The 18927-nt window shown below is 41.7% G+C and overlaps 1 long non-coding RNA gene across 4 annotated transcripts in view; it reads left to right on the top strand.

Annotated features, from left to right (window-relative positions):
* The window catches only part of LOC121070777, a 62575-nt gene that overhangs the window by 34537 nt on the left and 9111 nt on the right, over positions 1-18927 (top strand). Inside the window, exon 3 of one of the 4 annotated variants that reach the window (XR_005820199.1) lies at positions 16834-18488. The exons of the other annotated variants lie outside the window; for them this stretch is intronic. This is a non-coding gene — a long non-coding RNA (uncharacterized LOC121070777). Of the gene's footprint in view, positions 1-16833; positions 18489-18927 lie in introns of those variants that run through there. 4 annotated transcript variants of the gene reach the window in all.

Below are 18927 nucleotides of genomic sequence, written 5' to 3'. Positions count from 1 at the left end.
ATAGTGATTAAATTTCATAGCTCAGTATTTGTTTTTTTTTCACTTACCTTGAAATAAGATTTGCACACATTTTCATAGCTAGATTAAAAAGCTGCCAACTGGCCTTTTAAACAATTCTCAGTGCTTTCAGAAGAGTTGTTCATGGCTTCTTACATACAAGTACTTCCCTGGAGCCACTTCAGGAACTGATCCCCAGTCCCACACAAGTACAGCTTTACCCTCTCTGTCCAGGAGCAGGAAGGCACTTCTGATTAAAATATGTCAGGACACAAAATCTCCTTTGTATTACACTAGAAAACTCTGCAATAAGACTCAATTTAAAGCCTATTTAGGTCAGATAGAGGCTTGCCATTAACAAAGTGAGTTTTGGGACTGGCCCTTAAAACATGGGTCTTAAGGATAGGAAAGCTGCCATACACACCGTAGTTCTTAGGGAAATCACTGAGGTCAGCAGAGGTTTATTGACTTCAGCAGATCACCGAGGTCAGCAGATGCTCAGTGGGACAAGAAATTTGTGCTGATCCAAAGCTATCAGAGAAATGAGTAAGAAGGTGGGAAGACTCTGAAAAGCGTGTGTCCTCCCCAGATGTCATTCACCTGCGGGCTGTCAGCGCTGCAGCAGCTTGGAAAGCCAAGCAGACATCCCTACTGAGCCGCACTGCATTTTACAAGCGACTAAAGAGGTCAGCACTCCCACATCATGTAGAAATGGTGGCATGATGTGGTGTCTATTTTTAAATTTAATTTAAGATTCCATCCCCTAATTCACACAAAAGCTAACAAAATATGGTGTTTTTTTAATGATGTACAAATCAGCATTATAAAATAAATTAAGTAAATATTTCCCTTGGCAAGAAAATATGAAATACCTCATTCTGTTAACATGCAAGTTTTATATTTACAAAGCGTAAAGTGTCCCACATTTCCATAATGTATTAGTAGCATGAAATATTTTTAGCTCCAATGCCTTAAACAAAGCTGGAGTTACTGTCTGCGGTGCCCTTAAGCTATATGTCATAGTCTTCACAAGACTGAAACAAAACACATAGAGCAGAGAGCAGTAACCACATTAAGGTTTAACGCTTATAAACACAGAAGATTTAACACTTGGCAAACCAAAATTCCCCTATGACCTGAAGACATGCAGATCGTGACCTGAGAATTAAGTGCTGTGTTAAGCAGTCAAGCTGTCTCCCTAAGGAAAAGACAAAAATAGCAAAAGACTAGCTGAGCCATGGGGTCAGCATATGTCAGGTGCATCCAGGCCCAATTCAGAGTCGATCTGCAGCCATCCAGGGCCAACCCTGACCTAGCCCAGTCTTTCCAGCCAGGGCTTCCTAAGCAGGAGGATTTTCAGAGGCACTGAACATGCATTGTCCCCGCGGCCCCCAGGGAAGAGGAACTTCTAAGCTATCGTGCTGCCAAAGACACCAGAAGAGAAAATACCACTTTTTTCCATCCGGAATTGGAAAGATTCTGGTATTAGATGAAAGGGGAGAGACAAAGTTAAATCACTTTACCCTGTGTACTCCCAACTGCGAAAATGCCCTCTCACTCTCCCTGCCTCTGGCCAAGGGTTCCTCCCTTGCAGGTGCCACAGTCCTGAAAAGTCTGGAGATAGAGGGGAAAGAGAAGGAGAAAGGGAAATTAAAATGTGAAACAAAGCTTTTGAACTAAATGTTTAAAGACCTTGCTTTAATCTGCAAGGCAGAGAAGAAGTTGCTTTGCAAAAGACGAAGGTCAGCGGAGAAACAACTCCAAACATCAGAGATGAAGAGGAGGCATGCAGGGAGAAGACGGGAGTGTGAAACAGCTGCCTGGGGGAGCTTAAAAGGGATGCTCAGCATGCTCAAAACACTCTAATTTTGCCATAGCGGATCTGCTTGTGCCAAATTCCCACACAGAAAAATCTCAAGGACATGAGATTGACCTGGGTATCATGATTTTACTTTTGCTTTCTTCACTGCAAGCCGCATTTAACTTGTAAATAGATTTTGTTTTCTGAAGTACTTACTTTATTCCTTACAAAATATCTTTAATAGTTGATCAATATGAACTTTCTCCATGAAGTTACTATACAATTCCTGCTGGATTAAAATTGGACATTTCTCCATTTATTGGGACATTGCCAAATGCTGTTACAAGGAACGCTCAACTGTAATGAACTTTTATTCGGGGTCCCAAGGTGCTCGTTACAGAGAGGTGTATGTATACATATATATATGTTAAATTAGGCAACAAAAGAATCCCATGCTGCATAAGACCTGCTTAAAAAAGCAGAATTTCCAATCTGGAGGGAATCTTGATATTTCAGCTTTCATTTCCGTCCTGAAACAGGCCAAGAAATCAAAATATCAATGAAATAAATTGGTGGAACTCAAAGTTCAGAATAATTTAAGTTTGGAAATGTATATAGACAAAATGCTGATGCTTCCAATTGAAAATATAATGGTCCCAGGTTGAAAAATCCTGGAATATTATCCTCGTCTCACATGGATAAAAATCAAGAATGATTCTGCTAGAAATCCGTGAAGTTACACTGCTGTAAGCCTTCACACGGGTAATAAAAATACCCAGAATTACAAGCATTTATAAAGCCAAGAGCTTTGGAAAATGCTACACTTTCAAGCTTTGGGGCATAAAGCAACCTAGGAATTAGGAGGAAAGTTTCATGGCTCATCCCTGCTGCTGCGATGCTGGAGGCCAGGCAGTTGCAGAGCCTCACCAGGGCGACGGGGAGCGTGGCTGACGGCCTCTCAGCCTAAATGCAGGAGCAGCTATGGCCTCTTTTATTTAGCAAAAGCTGGAATCGTGTCCCAGATCGCATGTAGGATAGTGGATACAGTTCAGGAATGGCAGGGCCCGAGCTGTCTGCTGGGCTCTCAAGCAGCTGTCAGACCCAGCAGAAGGCAGCAGGCTGCTCTGCAGCTCTCCAAGAGTGCAGGAGACACAGTGGGAAATACTGGCTGTCAGAGGCAGCCAGGCAAGCTCTGGCAACGCAGTCCCGAGGAAAGCGGAGACAAACTGTCTGCACAGCACGCTGAATGCAGAGGGCTTGGACCTGTGAGCAGAGAAACTCTCTCTGGATGTTTGACTCCTCTCCAGAGTCCAGGAAATGAGAATTTAGATATATCTGTTGCAAGTGACATGAAGTGCCATCGAAGAAACATGCCATTCCACTATCAGCTGCTCCTTGAGCTGAAGACAACTCAAAAAACTCCTCCTGTTTGTTTTGTTTTGAGTTTTTTTTTCTGTTTGTTTTTTAAACAAGATTCTTTCAAAAGGCCATAGCCTTCAGGCCACAAGCTAATCTTTAACTGCCCACTTAATTTTTCTGGGCCATCTGGCACTGACCATTGCTGGAAACTGTTGCTTTGTTGAAAAAAAAACATGGACACCCCCCTGGGAAGTCATTTCCGCAGAGGACTCTGGGGTGGCTGGAGCTCTGGGCAAGGCAGGCAGATCTCTGCATCACCAAAGAGCCAAGGCCACCAAAATCACCAGCTGCTTTCTGCCAAAAATGCAGAAATTGATACAAGGTACTACTGCTATCACTTTTAAATGGGGGAGCAGGTATGCACAGACTTTCTGCCCGGTTTCCACTGTCTGTTCTGAAGATCATCCCCACGTCTGGAGCAGCAGAATTACAGCAGTGGGAAGCTGTGGTCTAGTCACCACTGGGCCTCAAATCTGGCATGTGATAAACACTTGGAGCCCTGCAAAGCTCAGAGCTGTGCTTTTGCATCCAAGGTCTATGTTAATTTGTCCCAAATCTAGTCAATCTAACTTCTGAACATGACTGCAGCTGGTGTTCCTAGAAGCTGGTTAGGGAGAGAGACTAAAGCCTCAGAGTGCCTCATCTGCAGGCACCGATTTAGTGCCCAACTCTGGGACTAACCCACGAATCTTATTTTTTAAAAAATTGAGATCACTGTCTGATCATTTGAAATATGCTAATGCTCTGAATATTGGATCATAAAGTACAAGAAATAACTTAGGGAAATTAATGCCCTTACTTTAAATTTGAGATTTTTTAAAGGGATTTAAAAAATGAAAAGCCAAGAGTAAAAGAATAAAAATTGCATTTTCTGGAGAAACTAACATACATGTCCAAGAAAGAATGCAGAAGTCAGTGAAGCAAGAATTTTCCAGATAACTTCAGAACTGAGCTGAGAAAAGCAACCAAACTTCCTGAAGAAAGTGGCTTTGAAGTGATTTTCCCCCAACTAAATTATGTCACCTGACTCTCACTCTGAGTGAGAGAATGCAAAGGAAGGGTCAGTCAAAAAGATTCCCATGGAATGGCCTGCATCGTTCATTCCTGCCTTATTTCCTGCCCCCATTTCAGTAGCCACCTTCCTGCGCTGTCCCCATCTTACAGTCTCCTCTAGCCCAAAGAGCAATTTCTGTAAGGTCAAGCACACTGGAATTGCAACAAATATCAAACTTTACGCCTTTGAAATCTCCCACAAAATATGGCCAGCTTTTTTCACACAATTCTACCAAAACTTTCCAAATCTCAAGCTAGTGCCTCAGCTTTAATATTACTTCTCCTGCCTGGAATAGGAAATAACATCCATTTCAGGAATTATTGAGAAAGCTGGAAAATCTGGAATGAATGAAATAACTTGCAATCAGGACAAAAAGAAAAAAGTCCGACTTCAGAAACCATATGGATGGAGCCAAAATTTAAGGCAACAATATTTACTGAAGAAAAGGAAAGTCTGAACTAATCTCTCACCCAAAACCTAACCACAGCCTCTGGACTCAACAGGGTCAGGATATTTTCCCATAGTATCAACACCGCAACTGGAACTGGGAAGAACCATGACTGTCAAAGAAGACACTAATTTTCATTCCGTTTCCAGTACAACTTTCACATCAAAGTGATACTTACACTTCAATAAAATCTTTTGATCTTTATGATGCTTAACTGAATGGAATCATCACATCTTCAGAGCTGTGCACAATGAAAACCAAAATTCTGAATGCTCATTGCTGGAGAGATTGCTTGCTATTTTTATTCTAGTTATTTCCTGATTTAAGTAGAAAGTTGAATTTACTCTGTTGAAACCAAAATAAATGTTGTTTAAAGGTATGGCAAGATATACATATAAAATATGATCTTAATGGAATACATACAACAGTCTTTACAGTAACCTGATGAGTTCCAGAAGTGGACTTGATACAATACAGCAAAGGCAACCACCCTGGTAGATATGTTATTCCAATATTGCAGAACTGTTTCAGAGGTAGGTTTCAAGAAATAAAAACATCTGACCAAAAAAAAATATAGGGAGGGAAAATACAAGGTATGCACGGAGCAAATGGAGATAGCATTAGAGAACGAAACAATTTTAGTAAAAAGCACAATTAGTCGTGCAGATTTGCATGCTGAAGTCTCTAAGCCCCAGTTCCTGAGCTGTGGTGTGCAAACCACCACCAGCCAGCAAATCTTTGGTGGCTGCCCACTGTTAGGTGGCTGGCTGTTGCCTTCCTCGTCCCAGTCTGTTACATCACACTGAAGATGTATTTAATGGATGTCAGACTAAACAAAGCAACTGCTATCATTGCTACAGAGGTATTTACAAAACTGCACATGGAAAATAAATCAGATAAAGGGCCAAGAGTAAAAACTTGTTTCACCTCTCCACCTATATTGAGATACAGAGATGTCCATGTTAAAAAATTAAAAAGAAAGGGTCTCTCTTTTGTCTGTTCAAAAATTTGCATTTGCAAAATTTGCACCAGCAAGCTTGAGCGGTCAACTGGAGACCAAACCACAGCTGATATATCAGTCAACGCAGCATTTAAAAAGAGTTCACAAAGGAAAAAGTAATTTTGACTCCTGGCTTAAAGAAATTCCTGGCAAAGGCAGAAACTATGCTTGACCCCCAAATAACCAAACACCCATCTACTGCATATGGAAATTATTCTGCCACCATTTTACTGCTCCAGCAGAGGTGGTGCATGGCCCTTTCGAAGCCTTGGCTCTTTTCAAAGGCTATTATTCTAAACGTTTTAATACTGGGAACTGCATGAAGCTGGCAATTACGGAATTAGAGTGCAGTGAGGGGAATGTCACTTTGAAATCATTTAGCTCAGTTCATTTCCTTTTCAAGCGCAATAGAAAGCAGATGGAGCAGGGAGGGCCAACATGCCACATAAGAACTCCCCAGGCCTTGGCCAGCACTCTCCTCCCCAAGACTAACAGAAGGGTCACCAAATCCTCATAGAGATATTATCCTTTAGGAGAAGCACATGCTAGAATTCAGCCAGGATCCTGGTCTTTGGATCAAGTCACCTCGCTCCTAGGTTTGTCTTACATGTTGAACATGAGACCTAAATTGCCAACAAGGTCAACAGGGACAAAAAGCTCATGCCGTAAGGTCAGTGCAGGGAAGCCAAAGGGAGGCCAGAGGAGCACAGCAGGAAGATTAAGTGCTTTGGGAAAGAGAGCCTTAAGAGAGAAAGAGGCCCCCAAACAGTTGTTCACTATGAAGGAAAGGCTGTTACCAAAAGAAAGCTTTGCCTTATGCAGCAAGAGCTGGACAACAAAATGTAAGCTTGATTTGCTGCAAGGATACATTGAGGTCAAAAATGAGTAAGGAAAAAAAAATTAAGTGCAAGGGGAGTGAAGCATTGCAGTCTCTGTTTGTAGTTGATGCTGCATCACTGGAGGTGTCTAGGAAGAGTTACAGGAATTTCTCCTAGGGACAATCTAGCTAAGTGCGATCTTGCCTCAGAGTGAGGGGATGACTTCCAGGGATCCTCTCCAGCACAACATCTCTTGGATAATTTAATAGAGCTTGTTACAGCTTGTACTTCATGTTTCTTATACAGAGAAAGAGGGATTCCCCAAAGGAAAGTAATATATTCTATGAGAAACAGATCCAAGTGCTGGAGTTGCAGTAGGGTCTAACAGAGACACTGGGACTTAGGAGGTCCAAATCCATTCCCCACTGATGTATCAGGAGAGATATTCTGCTCTCAGTGTCTCCCTCTGCAATGTCACAGTGTTCAGGACATAAAATGCAAAGACCCCCTGTCCCACTGCCCAGGACTGCTTGCACCAAACAGCAATTGGAGTGAGCTCCAGCCCCATGGAGATGGGTCTGCACAGCTCCAGTTCAAGCCACACATTGTGCTCAACCTTTGTTTGCCCCACCGCACAAGCAAGCACATTAAAAGCAGGCTGTGTTTAAAGCTTTCCAGCTGCTGTTGTCCAAAAGGCAGACAGCAGTATTCTCATCACCACTGCTTCCACTGCTTTCTCCACTGCTGAACCTGTTCCTTGTGCTCATCCTTTGATACTATTTCACGCACGTCAACAAATCTGCCTTATTCTTCAAAAAAATGGCCAGCTACTCAAGGGATTGTGTCAGATGAGCAGATGTGTTTCTCAAGGACCTCCAAAGCACAGACAAGACTGATATCAAAGTTAAGAATAGCTGCCTAAAGTTGATGAAACTGGCATGAGATGCAGTGTCATCTGTTCTACATGCTAGTCTCTTCAAGCTGCTGAGGAGATGCTGGATCCAGAGACCATGTGCCCCTGGGAGACTAGTTTGTGCTGTGCCCCTAAGATTACCCTCAATAGAGACAACACTTCCAGATGCATCAGGCCAGCTTCAAGACTCCCTGAATTACACATCAGCAGTTCCCTTTCAAGAAATCTATAATGACAGAGAAGACTGTTGCTACCACCTTGAAGAATTTTACCACCCCCAGTTCTCACTAGTTGCTGGCAAAGCAGGACTGTGATAGAGGTCTGTGAGATTGGCCAGCTTGTCTGATCATTAAATATCTGCACTGAAAATATCAGTAGGCTCATGCAGATATGCATCCCATGTGAAGTCTCTAGCTATTCAGGCAAACTAATAAAACTCCATAGCATCCTCCACAAACACCCCAGTCAAAGAGACTGACACTCTTCCCTTTTCTAAGCCCTAAGCAAAAGACTCAGAGAGGAACAACTATACCAGGCACCTGCAAAAGGGCAATTATCTGAAGCTCTGCTCTGTGCCATGAGAGCTGGGGTTCTTTCCTACCTCAGATATTGGCAACCAAACGCTTTTTGGCACCTGGGCAGACTCTGCTTACTGCCTCCTGCAGTGAGTCAGGCTCCACCTCAAGACAAGCATGGGTCTGACTGCCTGCTTGCTCTCAGCCATGCATGTGTTCAGCTGGCTGACCATGGGATGACAAACCTGGCAGACAGACTGGACAGGTCATTGTTACCTGCTGCCTCTTGCATAACACATGCCAGGCAGCATCAATGAGCCAGGTCATCAAAAAATCCATGCCTGTCTTCTCCTCTCTCCCCACATAGCCCATACATGCAGTGTCCCTTTCCAGCACCACCTTCAGTCACACAGGATGTACACAAATTTCTTTCCATCTACGTTGCAGCCACCAGGAGCTTCACCCCCTCTCCAGATCAGGGAGGTAGCACCTGATATCAGTATATCCACATATCGATATCAGTATATCCATAAATCACCAAATCTCCAAGGGCCACACCATGGCCATTACTCCCCCACTTTCTTCCTCCCACACACTTGTCTGCTTCTTTGAATTGTATCCCCACATTAGCCCCCTCTTTTTAACCATTGCTCTACAGACACCTGCCCACCCACCACCCTGCAGAGAGGTCTGTCTGATCCACAACAGGCCATGCACATCCCAACGGCGCAGTGCTATCATATCACCAATCATATCATCAAAAAGAAAGAAAGAAGACTTGCTGACCAACTTTTCCACAGCTGTGTCCTGATGAGGTCTGCAGTGTCAGCCTGTATGGCTGGTGCCTCAGCTGCTGCAACCAGTTGTCTCCTGGCATCCACCAGCCTCTTCAGTGGCCTCAGGTGACTCTCCTGCACCAGCCACACGTTAGTGAGGAAGATCCTGATGTTTGGATCTGGGCTTCTCTTTCAGGCCTGTCATGGGGGCAGGCCTGAGCGTGGCCTGTGAGGGAGGGAGCAGCCTTGTTGCTCAGGCAACCCAGCAGTGCCAACCTGCAGGACCACCTCACCCAAATAACCTCCACCTCTGCCTATCACAATAGCTGATTCCTACCTCCCCTCTTGCTCCAAGGGCTGGAGCTCAGGGGAGGGAGGGAGATATTCTCTCAAACACCACTTGGGGAGCTGGCGGCCTCTGGGGTTAGTCCACGGAGGACCATGTTGGGTGCAAGGTGTCAAATTTGGCATTTCACTTCTGTCTGATGAGGTCCCAGGAGCAAACTGTCCTCCTGGATTTTAAGGGAACCTATTGATTCAAATGGGAGTCTAGAATCTCTTTTGCAATCTGATAAAAGAAAGCAAAGAGTAAGCAGACAGTGTAGATTCACCCTGCTTACACTTGCCTCATCTATGAAACTAAGTTAATGAATGATCTTCATGAAGAGGAAGAGTGTTTGAGAGGGTTAAAAAGAGGCAGGAACATGTTTGAACTCCAAAAGAAATATTAAAAGTCCTTTTTCAAATATATGAATATGTATTAAGAGGCATAGACAATAATTACATGGTTATTACACTGAGTTATTTAAACATGACCAGAGTGCTTAGAAAATTAATATATATAAAAATACTGCACTGGCAGCTGAAATGATAAAGGAGCCTAATAGAATTTTCCTATCCATAATTCTGCTGAACCCAAGAAAGGCTGATTAAAAGGTTGTAAATGTGCAGGAGGTGGCTTCTGAGAGAATAAAAAAACATTTCTGTGCTCTGAAAATCAGCCTTGAGGATGTGACAACACATGAAAAATTCCTGTAGCTTCTCCTCTTCTCAGAACAGTTTGGAGGAGCTGAGGCTGCCCCAGCAGCAGCTGCTTCTTGTGTACCCACCTAGACAAAGGAATATATATTTGTCCTATCTTGCTTCATTTCCTTATGCATCATCCTCCTGTGGCTTTCTTGGTAGCTCTCCCTCATCTGGTCCTGCACCCGACCACATCTGCGCACACACAGTGGGTTCCCAGGCTGATGCTCTCATAGAGAACAGGCAACTCTGTCAGGATGCACTAGGAGTAGTGTCCCTGCCCCCGGCAGCTCATGGGCTTGATCTCAGCAGGCTACAGCAGTGTTTGAGGCAGGCATGAAGGGAGAACAGGGGGAGATGGGCAAGTGAAAAGTAAGAAGTGAAAAGGCTCAGACAGCAGAGATAGAGTGAGCTATGTTGCCTGAAAATTCCTTGGAAAATTAGGAAAGGAAAAAAAAAAAGTTTCTCCATGCGAAAGGGACATGTATGGCTTACAGGGTCATGTGTGTAAAGGCCATGCATGTGTGTGTGCAGCTGGTGGTGTGGTAGATGCACATGTACAATTGTGTGAGTAGTTATAACCTTCTGGTTCCATTTTAATGCCATATAAAAAGTAAAGCAGGTGATAAAATATACAAACGTGTGTGTGGAAACTAGCATGACAGAATGAACTTGGATAGAATCAATTCAATTATTTGCATTTAAAGAATGTATTAGATTAGATAGAGATAGGTGCAAGTTAGTAAATACAGCAGACAGAAGCACCCAAGAGTATTCAGTGAAATTAACACTCATGTAAAATGGCAACATCCTGGACTAAACACCTTGTTAGGAGTGTTTGAATCCCTAGCAGCTGTGGCAAAATGCATTTATTTGCAAATGTTACTGGTGGATAAGTAGTATTATCTTGCTATCATTGCTATTTATGGCAGCAACCATAAGATCCTAGTTGCTTTCCAAACATATTGTTCTCCAAAGAGCTTGATACAACTCTTATGTGGTTGTGTGTGTACAATTATTTTCTTCTGTAGGCTTCAGGTTACTGTAGGCTTCAAAGTTCAAAAGGAGCCAACGTGGGTGAAAACAGAGTTAAACAACCCAAGGATTATAACTGCATAAAGGATATAAAAGCAATCCAATCCCCTTACTGTAAGCACCATTTATCCACCAGACAATAAGATTTTTAATGTTGAAAATCATGTTTGACTTTGAATTCATACTTGAATTTGTAAAAAAAACACTGAGGTATTCTGTGTTTGCACTAACAATTTTATTTTTTTTATTACTGTTACAGTTTTTGTGGGCAATAAAATCATCAAATACTTCTGGGAATAAAAAGTAATAAGAGAAAGCTTACAGATTTAGAGAATAATATTTCAGGAATTTTGCCTCAGATAACCAGGTCTTTTATTTTTGTTGGTGCACCTAGAGTATGTACAAGGAAAAACACTGGTGTTCTGTCAAATAAAAAGAAACATCTTTCTCATTAGGACTGTATTTATCACACTTTGAAAGGTTCTACAAATCAATGCCCTTATTTGTCATTTTAATTCAACGTAATAATAGCTGTCAAAACTGCTCGCTTTGATTGCTAGTGACAAATTTACTGAAGTTTTGTAGCATGAGCCAAATTACATAGCACCAGATCCTCCAGCTTTTATTTCACTCTGCTCTAGGCAGTATTCCTACTGGTTTCTGCATGAGCTTTGCCCGAATAAGGGCTGAAAGTTTCAATTTTGAACATCAGTCTGTTTTAGCAATAAAGAATCACAGAAATCCCGTTTACAAAGCATGTTGGGTGACTGGAATGGTGCTGCTTGCAAATTTTATCTCTGAAATGCCAAGTTTATTTCATACAGATTATTGCAAAATACAAATTAACTACATCCTTGATGAAATTCCCTTGAGGTCCATGAGGTCACCCCCAGGATTAAACACTGCCTGACGTTTTGGGTACAGAGCTCAGAAGCACTGTATTATGACGCCTACTATGCTTTCGGAGATGTTAGTTTGTTCCACTAAAAACAAAGATTTTAGATCTTGTCCCTCATGGGAATAGCTTTGATGAAGGAAGCAACTCTCTGTTATTACCTTGTCTGGAGACTCTACAGCACCATGCTGTATTCTTCTGGCAAAAGAGACAAAATAGGTAAAGCTGTCAGTCGAGGGAAGTATTGAGTAATGGCTACATTTTCCATCATTTAAAATGATATTTTGATGCATTAAGTAAGGGAAGCATCGGGAGTTTTGTGTTGGGAATACATAGAGTGGCAGGTCATGTGAAAGGGATTTGGGACAATGGTTTGGGTAAAACACTTGAGTCATCTGCTCTTTTTAGTCTTCTCCACACTACTTACTTGTCCTGAGATTTGGAGAAGGCTTTTATGGTAAAGTCTATAAACTGGAGTCCCTCATCTAACTGCTCCACCACTGCTTTTCCGCATCTGTGAAGAAGAGATTGTAGCAGTTTATCACGTCAAAACACTTTTACAGCCTCAGATAAAAGCTGCTAAGTATTAGCAGCTGTAACAGACAGCCAATGCGTCTTTATCCCTTTTTGAACATGTACCCATAGGTTGTTTGATGAGGATGTGTTACACATCTGTAAATAAACATGACTGTGTAGATGCTGGGGCTTGGTAAGACCCGAGAACATGAAAAACAAGATGAAATCTATTGAGTGTAGCTCCTCTTACTGAAGCCCTTATAGCAGCTGAGTGGATGGTCTCCTCCCTGAGTTTTTACTCAGAGAATTATTTCTAACTTGGCATCCTGAAGTCAGTCCTGGCTTCCAGCTTGAAAAAAAAAGGGCAGAAAATTAGGCAAACGCACACTAGCCTCCTTCAAGCATCCAGGGTATTGTGCATGTGATAAAGGGTTGGATAAAACAGTGGCAAAAGTCTGCTATCTTCCATGGCCCAGGAAAATAAACCACAAAGGCAATTCAACAAAGTCCCCTTTGTTCCTGAATAGAACCAACAAAATGAAAGGAATCTGGTGGAAGAGAGAAGGCAAGAAAAGGTCTGCTGCAGGCAGCAAGTACAGACAGAATCGTCTTTGCTGACTCCTCTGACAGAGCAAGTGCATGATTATCACATGAGCCTCTCAAAGACAGGAATTAAAGGGGCTGTCACATCACTTAAGCTGCACTGAGGTCAAAGGAGTTCGGACTAACCAAAGTCAGCCACACGCAGCCCGGGAAGTAAGGGTCTCTTTTTTTCTAAGCAACAATTGTTCTGTTTGATAAAAATAGATGCCTGAAGCCTGTGAAGGCTTGTAAAGCTGTCCCTTCAGGCTGGATTCCCACAAAGTGCAGTATATCATCAGAAGAGCTCTGAAAAAAACAGAACCACAATGAGGGCAATCAGATGGTCAATAGAAACAAGCACACAAGGCAAAACACAGAGAAGTCACCATCTCTCTGTTACCCACTAAAGGACCAAGGGAATAAATGATAAGTCTAAAATATAGGTGCATAAGTATCATAAAATCCAAACATAAACAGGTGTCAACAACATGACTGTAGGGCAGCCTGCTATTTGCAGACCTCTGCATCTCTTCTGTACATTTATTCATGGATCATGTCCCAGATAGACACCTCTCCTCACAGGTTGCCAGTGATGCCAGGGCTACGAAAGAATGTCCTTGCGCTAAAAATAATACCTATTCTCTCTCATGACCTCTATCCTCTTTTGGATTCCACTTCACGTGATTCAGCTCCAAGAGGAGCACTGACCTCTTCTCACCAGGAATATCAAACACCTCCACAGCTTTGATGAGCCTTTTGCTGAAAGTGGAAAAAGGAGAAATGAACACATCAGTTATGTAGGCATGTGCTGGATGTGCCTGCATACATCCTGAGACTCTTCTGTTTGAAAGCAAAACTGATATTCCTCTCCTTCAGTGTGCAGGCACAGAAAAGCAGCTTTTTTTTTTTTTTTTGGTGACTTCATAGACTGTGGACCAGGTCAACAGAAAAAAGCTCAGGATGCCACTATGTTTTACATTCCACAGCACAGATTAAGTAATTGTCTCCGCCCAGAAAACTCATGCCTTTGTATCCCCGTTTCTGAATCAGGATTTTCCACCTTGAGGTTCTTTGTGGCAACAATAGCAAGGTTGTAAAATACCTTCTACAAATAAAGTCTTGTCCCACCTTCATTCCTCAGATCATAATACTGCATCTTCCTGGTAAACAAACTAAATCTATTGTGATATGGACAGAATAAACATAATAGGATTTTCAAGCATCACCCTGTCACACTTTTTTGTGGACAGGGGGCTCAATAAAATAAATCCTGAGATCAGACCAAAGAGGGAAAACTTCAGGACCCCACAGGATTTTCACAGATAGTTTCAGTTTAAGCTGATAGTAGAGAATGCATCTGAGAAAACAAGTTCTTAGGTAAGCTCGATTCTCTTTTACAACCAGGTAATGACTATATGTTTACCTGCCCTTGAGGGCAGAGCCTCAACTGCAGCTTATCAAATGCAGAGGGACTCCCATTGTCCTCAGTGAGGTCTGGGTCAGAAGTCAAACTGAAAACTCAAAATGCTCCTCCTGTGCTTCATCATTTGACAGGCTTTAGAACAGAACTGATGTTCAATGGCCAGTGTTCTGTAATACACAGCAATGTAATGGTCCTGGGCAACCTGCTCTAGGTGGCTCTGCTTGAGCAGGGGTGTTGGGCCAGATGACCTCCAGAGGTTACTTCCAACTTCAACCATTCTGTGATTCTGTGAATAGCAGATAAATGACGTTTTTATTAATTTATATTATTTTATATGAATTTTACTTCATTTTTCCTGCTGTATTGCAAAGCTTGAGACAGTGCTTGTGCTGTGTCCCTCTTCAGGTACCGAAGGAGATGCCAATGGCTGTTGTTAGTGTGTATGTACACAGGTTTAGGCCTAGTGAAAGAAAACTCTCCCCACTGATGCTACCCTGCAAGTTCTAGAGAAGAAACACAGAGTGAACTGCCAAAGCCAGCACTCTTGATGGTAGTGAAGGGAATGGGTAAATCCTCAGAAAGTGGAATTTGGGCTTTCTGGTGCAGCAGGTATACTGCGTGCTTTGTGGTGGGGAGGAAGATGAGGAGCAGGCACTCCAGTCATGTACAGCCTGGGGGAGGTGAGGGGCTTGTGCTCAAGGACCTGGAAATGTTCATTACTGACCTCCTGGTCGCTGAAAAAGCTGCAGTCCACCAAGCAGCAGGATTCTCTGTCAAGCATTCTTTACTGAAAATATTCTGGTTTTCTCCATAAGAAAATTTATTCTTGTATCTCCAAAGTGATGGGGAGTAATGTGGAGTTCAGTTTCTGTGTATTGTCACCAGCTCCTCATCTCAGCATGTCTTGCTGGTAACTTACCCACCCATTGCAATAAAGCACCCTTAGTCTTTCACACCATGTTAAAGAAAATAATCAACAGAGCACTTAAACTATGTTTGGCTTGAGTTCAGTTTTCAATTGAGTTCAGTAGTAAAACAAAACCCTAGTAGTTCTACTTCACCACAGCTAGCCTTGCTTAATGTCTAGTGTTAAGATAAATTATGTTTTCCAGTGTATAGGATGAAATAGGAAGAGTTGCTATAACAGCAGGATGAGTTTGTCAGATACTATGTACATTAGGCATCAAACTTCTGTTCCCATAGAAGGAAGGATTTTGAAAGGAGATAACCAAGTTGATCCTGGAGATATATCACCTGGGGCCATGATTCAAGATCCATGTAGCCTCACTTAGTGCAAAGTATATCACTTTCTCTAACAGCCCTTAACTGGGAATTTGACAGAATTATTCTTTTTTCTTCTGAATAATATATGATCAATTTCAGTTCTACAACTTCATTTCAGTCATCTCTGTTCATTGTTCTTTTATTCCAAGTATTCCTTGGCATGGCTTAAGAACTACTGAAGTATTTAATAGCTGTTTAAAAGTAATAGCTATAACTACTTACAGTAGACATACATAGAAGATGACTAAATGGGTCATTACCTTTACAAGAAAAGTGTTTGTGGAGAAGGACTTAAGAGAAATGAGATTAAAGATCCAAGTTTTCCATTATTCTGTGTGTTTAAAAGGAGAAAGCAGAGTGGGTCTGCAAAGTTAAGTACAGGGTAAGAATATTTTGGGACTAATAAAAAGATAAGGGTACTGTTAGAGAGAAATTGTAAGTTGCTCAGCCCTTGGAAAAGTCAAGCCACCTCTGGGGATGCTTAAGTAGGGATTCTTGGCTTTAACATGCCAACTATGAACATTTTTTGTGTGTGTGTGTGATCTCAGATGATGACAAGATGCTAGTTGTGGAAAAGATTATTTTCCATTCAGATGGAGAAAGGAGGGGGAAAGGTATAAGATAGAGTGTCTCTGTTCCCTTGAGATCTATCCAAGATCTTAAGAAATCAATGGAAATCTTTCCATTGAGTTCAGTGCACTCTGGATCACATCGGATTAGAGCTTCCTTTGTTGTCAAGTCCTCCTTCCCCGCTATGTTGCTCAATTTGCTTTCTGCTGATGTTAGGATCTTTTTTTCCAAATATTAATAAATCTGTATAATCTTTGGCCTCTAGCTGAGCCTTTCTTCTGTGGCACACTGTTTCACTGCATGCGTGACTGTATGGTTGAGAGTTGTTCTGGAAATTACTCATAAAAATGAAGTGCCTGATCATACCACAATTGTCAATATGTGTAGGTTGCAGCATCCCCCCTGTGGGCCATTGTAGCAGATCATAAAATCTCATTTCCAGGAAAGTTTCAAAACTTTTATTTTCTAAGGAACATTAATTATAAGAGTCCAGATGACCTGTCCCATTTCTCCATCCACTTCCTCTCTTTTTTTCCTCATCAGATGTGGTAGTTTGTAGGCAACAGATCACATGTCAGGCTCCTGGTTTTATGCCCCTGGTTTCATCTCAATGTCAGCCACAGTGTTTAAAAACAGCAAGACTCATGAGCCTAGTGCCCAAACCAATATTTGTATGTGACCATTTCCCCATTGTTAAACTTTTGTAACAACAGCTGATTTACAAGTCTGACACTTATGCAGACATATGCTTTGGCATTCTACAGGCTTCCCAAGACTCATGCCCTCCAGCACTGCTTGTTGACCTCTTCTTCTAACACAGAACTTCGAGGCATCATCACAATGGCCAAACCACTGTGGACCTACATGGTTGTGAAAACACTATTCATACCCCCATCTGAGTTTCCAGTGATGCATTTTTTCACTGACAAATTATATTCTGTTGAGCCAGAACTTTTTGCAGGTACTTACCAGTTCTTATGAAGCTCTTACCTAGGAAAGGTTCTCATGCCCAGGATGAAACTTGAAATACATCAAAGAGCACAAAAACTGTCACCCCTCCCAAATAATCATCCTGTGATCAAGGCACTGACTGGTGACATGGGAATCCAGATTTCAAGCTTCTGTTCTGCAAGATGTCTGAATGTCAGAATCCTGCATCTCAGGAAAGCTTTCTGGCCACCAAACTATCGCTTATTCTGAACAACAGCTTCCTCGGTCTCTCCTGTTGGACCCGTTTCACTTTGTATAAATAATTAAACATTAATTGGAACAAGGACTTGAACTTAGACTGCCCATTGGACTGTTGCATTGGTCTTTCTCCAGGCCAGTGAGTAGATAACTGTTTGTACAAACTTGGTAAGTTGCAGAGCAACAGAAGGAGCTGAGCGGGTCCCAAAACCTCAAAAAGAAAAGCCCGAAGACTTGTGGCAAATTCATTTAGTAAGCTACAGAACACCTGTTTTACAGTCCTGGACATGAATGAGGCAGAACAAGAAATATTAGCTGTTCTAGTGAAGGTTTTGTCAAATCTCCAAAGGCCATGCTTCCATCACATTTTAAAAAGAGATATTACTTAAAAGTTCCACTTTTTTTTTCTTGAAGTGAAAAGAAGTTCCTGTAGCTACACAATCCTCTAACAAATCCTCTGCATTAGGATGAAGATATTAAGCATCTTCAGCATCATGATAGTTTGATTCTTAAAAGTTTCTGAAACCTCTGTCCCAGACATGAAGAATCTCACCATTCCAGTTCTGAGTGGAGTGATTATTTCCTCCAACACTCTTCTCAGTTTGCTGGCATTCTTCAAATGATGACTTAGTCCTCTTACTTACATACTATCTTCACATGGCAAATATGACATTTAGTCATATATAGTCATACAGAAAGATAAATGAAAGTAATCAGAAAAGTTCAGTGGTTAGTGTAAATTACCATAAAAGGCAATATAGGAGGTAATAGATGTGTACTGTGAGGATGACAGAGCACTGGGACAGGTTGCCCAGAGAGGTTGTGGAGTCCTTCTCTGGAGATATTCAAAACCTTCCTGGATGCCATCCTGTGCAATGTGCTCTAGGTGATCCTGCTCGGCAGGGGGGTTGGACTAGATGATCTTCGGAGGTCCCTTACGACCTCAGCCATTGTGTGTGATTCTGCTATTCTGTGTAAAAGAAGAACAAGGGAGGTTTAGTCCTAATCATTTTACCTGCCTGGTAGATAATGTTCCGTAATTACTTGAATGTTTATGTTTGGTGGTCAAATACATTTATTTTCAAACAGCTTTTTGATAAAGTTTAGGAACTAAAATCCATGTTTTACATTGCAAACTGTCTCTAAGCAGCTTTGATATCAACAAGTTAGTATTCCTGTAGACCATTCAAGGTTCTGCTTTTCCTTTAATGTCATATAATACTTCAGTTTCATAAGCACTTACATAAATTCAATTAAGAGTTAACCAACTAAAATATACAAATATGCAGAAGGTTTTATAAAGAACTAAAACTTCAAAAGCAGCTGGTTTAGAAGTCATGACCTTATTTTTTGCAATAACTTATGCATCATGAACTTACGTAATTGGCAAAAGATAACATATCACACTCTCAGTTTTATGTCCTTGGTTTGACAACAGTGTCAATTGAAGTATTTGCTAACTGCAGAACTATTGGAGCCTCATAGCTTAAAATGTTTTCATTCCAAAGCTGGTGTTCATACCAAATCATTTCCCCTTTATTGTTCTTTTTTAACATTACTAAATTCAGTATCAGAAATGGATAGGAGTATTCAGTATTCAGATAATTTTAGACACCAAAAATGTTTCTGAACACTAGTTATCCTAGTGAAATAGAAATATCTGAGAATTA

The sequence above is a fragment of the Cygnus olor genome, chromosome 5 (genome assembly GCF_009769625.2).
Source record: "Cygnus olor isolate bCygOlo1 chromosome 5, bCygOlo1.pri.v2, whole genome shotgun sequence".
Classification (NCBI taxonomy): Eukaryota; Metazoa; Chordata; class Aves; order Anseriformes; family Anatidae; genus Cygnus; species Cygnus olor.
Note: the sequence above shows the minus strand (reverse complement) of the source record. Positions and strands in the feature narration are given on the sequence as shown.